At 56.5% G+C, this 6,024-nt stretch overlaps 1 non-coding gene across 1 annotated transcript; it reads left to right on the forward strand.

Annotated features, from left to right (window-relative positions):
• The first annotated feature begins 4,972 nt into the window (after positions 1 to 4,972).
• Positions 4,973 to 5,122, forward strand: LOC114236787 (small nucleolar RNA SNORA62/SNORA6 family). Its single transcript, XR_003622650.1, has one exon. It is a non-coding gene; the product is annotated as a small nucleolar RNA SNORA62/SNORA6 family (small nucleolar RNA).
• Positions 5,123 to 6,024: the final 902 nt, after the last annotated feature.

A 6,024-nucleotide genomic window follows, 5' to 3' on the forward strand; every position in this document is an offset into this window, starting at 1 on the left:
CCGAGTTGGGGAGTCTCGGCGGTTCTCTGCCGGCAGCTCCCCCGAGACCCTGCCCGTGGTCACCGCCCACACCTGGGTCTGTCCCTCCTTCGTGCTCTGGCAGATACCCCTTGAACACCTGCACAGGAGGGGCCACCCTGGCCACAGTGCACTGTGGGGGCCCAGACGGACAGGGCCCTGCCATCCTGGAGGACAGATGTGTGAGGGCAGAGGGAGAAGGTCCCCGAAGGAAAGCACGTGCCTGGCTTCAGGCAGGGAAGACCCACACTCCACCCCAAGGCTTCTGATCAGCCCCATCTGGAGCCCCACCTCTCGAACCCCTACACGGGCCACTGTACCAGCCTTTGCCGTCTCCTTGGACCTGCCGAGGTCCCGTTCACCTCGGGGACTTTGCAGGTGCAGCCCTCTCTGCCCAGAAGGCCCTGCCCCTCCCGTGCTCCTCCCTCCCTGCAGGAGCCCCAGTTTCCCCTCGTGTCCTTGGCACCGACACAGTCTTGGGCTGCATTGTTCACCTGCCTGTTTGCGGGTTTCGTGGCTGCTTCTCCCCCTGGCTCCTGAGCTACCTGAGAGCAGGGACCGTATCTTCTTGGCCGTCATGTAACCTTGGTGATAAACAGCTGGCACCCAGGAAATATTGCCGGGCACACAGGTGAATGGGTGGTGGGCAGCAGGGAGTGACGTGGTCTGATCTGTGTTCCTGAAAGAACTCTTGGAGAAAGGAAGCCCACAGAGATGGTAGAGGGGCCGCAGGCTGCCGAGGGCTCGGGAGGAGGGAGCGCCAGAGGGGTGAGCACAGGGGGCGCCTTAGGGCAGTGGAATCACTCCGCACAAAGCCGTGACTGCATTTGTCAAAACGCTAAGAAGATAAGACACCAAGAGTGAACCTAATGTAAACCACGAACTTTAGTTAATGATAATGCTGCAATATTGGTTCATCAGCTGTGACAAGGGGACCGACTGCATGTGTGTGGTGGGGGATATATGGGGACCCTCTGTACTTTCTGCTCAATTTTCTGTAAACTTAAAGCTGATCTAAAAAAAATTGACCCTTAATTTTTAAAAATCTCTCGCAAACCACAGTGAGACACTTTTGCACCCACCAGAACGACTAAAGTGAAAACAGACGGTGACAAACGTTGGCGCAGACGTGGAGAAGTGGTACTCTCCCGCACCGTCGGTGGGAGGGACGCTGGTGGGGTCTCCAGAAGGGAGATTGGTTCCCACAGACACGTGCGCAGGTGTGCACCACATACGTGTCCAGACATGTACCCATCACACCAGAAGCGTCCAGGAGGGGTGAGTGCATCGTGGACGTTTTGTATAGCAGAGCCACAGAGAAGTGACAGTGGCACGTGGACGAATGTCATATGCTTTACAGTGAGTGATGGGAGCCAGACACAAGCACGGCCAGCGTGTAGCGAAAACAGTCAAAACCAAGGTGTGATCATGGAAGTTTTGTGTGGCCGGAGCAGGGGGCAAGGGGAGGGCCAGCCGGCTAGGGGTCCTCACCTCCTGTTGTTGGCCCAGCAGCCGGCACTCACAGCTGCTCCAGTTCTGGCTGAGGGCCCCCTCCTGCCTTCCCCCTCCCCTCCCCGCTCCTCATCCCCCATCTTCCCCCATCCCCCCCTCCCCCTCCCTCATCCTCCCTCTCCTCCTCCCCATCCCCCCGCTCTTCAGGACCATGGCAAAGGCCAGCGATTTCTCTAGGGAACTGGCCTAACTGGGCAAGGACTTTTTGAACCACACTTCAGAGTGGAATTTTTTTTCTCTCAAAATAGAGAGGAATTGGCTGTCCAGGAGTTAAAGATAGAATCCTGTGGCAAGGCCAAGGTCTGAGCGCCTGTCGCAGCTGGCAGAGAGAAAGTGCTGTGGAGGCCCGGCCGCCACTGCTCCCGGGGGGCTGTGGCCGGCGCTGAGTCACATGGCTGCACCCACACTCCTCACCCCCTACCGTGGTCTGGGGCCAGCGCTTAACCGGGACTCAGCGGGAGACATCTGTCCTGCGAGGCAGTAAGGGCAGGGGGCCTTGAGGGGCCTCAGTCTGAGAGCCAGGTCAACTTCCACGGAGGGTCTCTGGAGGGCTTCCTGGCGGAGGGGACCCCACGGAGGCAACAAAGTACGCCGGTAAGCAGGAACCTGCCAGCAGCTCAGAGCCTGGAGTTCGGGAGGTCCGAGGGCAGTGCCGGGCGGTCAGCTTGGGACCAGCAGGGCCCGGATGTCAGCTCTGAGGGTGCATTTTATTTGTGGACAGTGAGGAACCGCTGCCAGTCGTGCGGCAAGGAGGTCAGGGGCTGGTGCAGATGAGCATCCGGCAATGGGGAGAGCCTGCCGAGGTGAGGGCCCTGCTGAGAGGGGGCCCAGCAGGGGCACACAGAGTTGGGGGCACTGGGGAACAGCGGGCCAGAGCGGGGCTCCCGTGCCCCCCCACTCCTAAGGGAGCATGTGGGGCTCCTGATGGCCAGGTCTGGTCCATCGAGGGGTGGCCTGTCCCTAGGGTGGGGTCGCGCCCAGCCCCGCACATGGCGCTCCTGAGAGGGGCAGGCCAAGGGGCGGCTTGGGGCTCGACCAGAGACCACGGGCGGCTTCCAGCGGCCACCGCAGGTGAGGACAGACTCTCCTCACGGGAGGCCCAGGCGTGCGCTCACTGCGGTGGAGCGTGTGTGTGTTTGAGGGCACATTCCCGCCGGGGGCCCGGAGAGAGGGCAAGACACCTGGGGGCTGTGCAGCCCACCCCGCACCCAGCGCCCTCTCGGCCTGGGGCCTGGGGCCTGGTGCCACCTCAGGGCTGCACCTGGCAGAGCCCAGGCCGCCCGGGAGCTGGCAGCCCTGCCAGGGCTCTGACTCACCTCTCAGGGCCACCTCTTCCCGCAAAGCCGAGCGCTCTCCAGTGCCAGGCGGGAGGTGGCCGTGCACCTGGAGGGGCCCCAAGCCCCCAGAGGGAGAGCTGGGTGACGACGGGGAGGGGCCGGCCCTCGCCTCCCCACCTGTTTGCCTCGGGGCGCCTTCCCTTCCCAGCACTTCTGCAGCCTGGACCCCTTGGCTTGGTGTCTGGGAGCCCCCAACGCCCCGCCTTCATTCCAGGGGTGGGGGCAGGAGGGGGGTTAGCCCACGTGGGCGTCCGTGAGCGATGCCCCTAATGGGCCTGGAAGGCTGGCGCTCCACATACAACACCCTGACCTCAGTGTTCACCTCCACAGGGCTGGTGGGCCAGCCGAGCCCCTCCATCAGCCTGAGTCCTTTCAGGTCACAGAACTCACCGTCCAGGTGGCGGGGAGGAAATCGAGGCTCAGACCGTTGGCCGCTGCTCAGGGCCACACTGGCAAGAGGAGGGGGAAGGACTCAAACCCAGGCCCCGCTCCCAAATCCCCCGGCATCTAAGGCGGCCTCTGTGGGCGGGGACAGGGCACGAGCCCAGGATGCCACGTGGTGGTTCGGGACACACACCCGAGGGAAAGAGAAGGTAAGGCCAAAGCCATGGGTGCCCCAAGGCCTGGTGTGGCCGGGGGCCTTGGGGAGAAGATCCCCCATAGCCCAGCTAGGCCCTGGTCCCGTGTTCCCCACCAGTGCTTGACCCTGTGGCCACTCTGGTCGGCCAGGCCCATCCACCCATCACAGAACCTCTTCCCTGACTCCCCGGGCAGGACCCTGCTGATCGACACCCACAATCCGCGCACACGGAGATGCCGAGACCTGTGATGTCTGGTCTCCAAGGTATGAACGCTCCCGACCCCGGCAGGGCTGAGGTCCAGCTCTGAGCGACCCCTAGATCAGGGTTGGGAGGAGACACCAGTGGCTCCCACCCCACCCAGGAGGCTGGGGTTACGTGTCCTCCAGCTCAGGACAGGGGTTTGCAAACCTCGGCCTGAGGCCACAGACTTACACCTATTTTATCAAATAAAGTTTGACAGGAACACAGCCATGTCAACCATACAGCCCAAAAGCCTAAATATTTACTACCTGCCCATGGCATACCCATGGCATACGTGATAGCAAAATGTAAAATAATTAGGAAGCAATGAGTTTTAAGTATTAATTCGCTTTTTAAAAAACAACTTTATTTACTTATCATTTTCATATAATAAACTACACGTATTTAAAGTGTAAAACTGATAAGTGACATATTGTGTATGTATATTATTTGTACATAAACATACCTGTGAGACCATCCCCACAGTAAACTAATGGACATGCCCATCACCCCGTGTTACATTAGTCCGTGTTTCCTAGAGTTCATACAAGCAGAATCATGTGATGTGAAAGCTTTTCCATCTGTCTCCTTTCACTCTATTCTGAGATTCATCATGCAGTGCATTCCCATCCTTTTTTGTTGCTGAGCACTATTCCATCAGTGAACATACTGTAACATGTTGCTCTGTTCGCCCATTGATGGATATCCAGGCTCCGTCCAATTCTGGACCGTCACAACCAAGGCGCTGTGAGCACTTGGGTACAAGTCTTTGCAGGAACATATGGTCACTTTTCTTGGTGAGTCCCTAGGCATGGAACAGCTGGCCCACATGGCAGGTATATGTTCAAGTTTCTAAAACTGCCAGACGGCTTTACAAAGTGTTTTTTTGTTTGTTTGTTTGTTTTTTAAATAAATTATTTATTTATTTTTATTTTTGGCTGCCTTGGATCTTTGTTGCTGCGCACGGGCTTTTCTCTAGTTGCAGCGAGCGGGGGCTACTCTTCGTTGCGGTTCCCAGGCTTCTCATTGGGTGGCTTCTCTTGTTGCAGAGCACGGGCTCTAGGCACGCGGGCTTCAGTAGTTGTGGCACTCGGGCTCAGTAGTTGTGGCTTGCGGGCTCTAGAGCGCAGGCTCAGTAGCTGTGGCGCACGGGCTTAGTTGCTCCGCGGCACGTGGGATCTTCCCGGACCCGGGCTCAAACCTGTGTCCCTTGCACTGGCAGGCGGATTCTTAACCACTGCACCACCAGGGAAGTCCCTACAAAGTGTTTTTTTAAAGTATTCCCCTGCACATTGTTAGAGCTTGGAGTTGAGGCAACTGGCCGATGAACTCACAAGTGTAGGTAGTGTGCTATGTGAGGGGCAAGTTTTTCGCTAACACCACAAGGGTCTCTGGCCCAATGAGTGGCGTCTGATAATAATACTTGCTACAAATGTATGATTTTAATGTATGAAAGCTTTAAGGAGAGAGGAAAACATTTTTTAAATGGCTTGTGATTTCTTCTGCTTTTCTCCATTATTTCTTACTCTTGGACCTCTCAGGCATTACTTGGCCATTCTGTTTCCAGACTAACTTGATGTATCCTGATGTAAGATCCTAAGAAGGGAGCTCACTCAGTGGGTCTGCTGTGGTGGATGCTCGCCCCGGAAGGTCTGCGCGTGCGCGGCACCATCTCCCGTGAACACCCATAGGAGGCCATGCCTGACCTCTACACCTACAGAAATCCTGAAAAGATTGAAAAGGACGAGCAGGCAGCAGCTGAGAAGGCTGTGACCAAGGAGGAATTTCAGGGTGAACGGACCGTTCCAGCTCCTGAGTTCACCGCTACGCAGCCGGAGGTGGCGGACTGGTCCGAAGGCGTGCAGGTGCCCTCTGTGCCTGTTCAGCAGTTCCCCCCTGAAGACGGGTCTGCAGCTCCCACGGCTCAGGCCACTGAGAGGGTAGGAACCACCACCGAGTGGCCTGAAGCTGTTCTTCCACAAACTCTTAAAATGGAAATAGGTTGACGGAAAATAAACAGTTTCTAAAAAAAAATAAAAATAAATAAATAAAGTATTCCCACCCACGATGTATGCGAGATCCAGTTTCTCCTCATCCTCACCAGTACTTGGTGTGGTCAGTCTTTTTAATCTTAACCGTCCTAATAAATGTGCAGTAAATCTCACGTAGACTTCACTTTTATTTCCCAAGAGCAGATGACGTGGAGCCTCTCCACGTGACATTTATGGACTTCTTTGCCATCTGTGGGTCTTGCTTTTATATATCTTCTTTTCTTTTTATTTGGGTTGCTTGCATTTTTATTATTGAGTTTTGAGAGATTTTACATATCCTGAATA

This window comes from Balaenoptera acutorostrata, chromosome 15, assembly GCF_949987535.1.
Source record: "Balaenoptera acutorostrata chromosome 15, mBalAcu1.1, whole genome shotgun sequence".
Lineage (NCBI taxonomy): Eukaryota > Metazoa > Chordata > Mammalia > Artiodactyla > Balaenopteridae > Balaenoptera > Balaenoptera acutorostrata.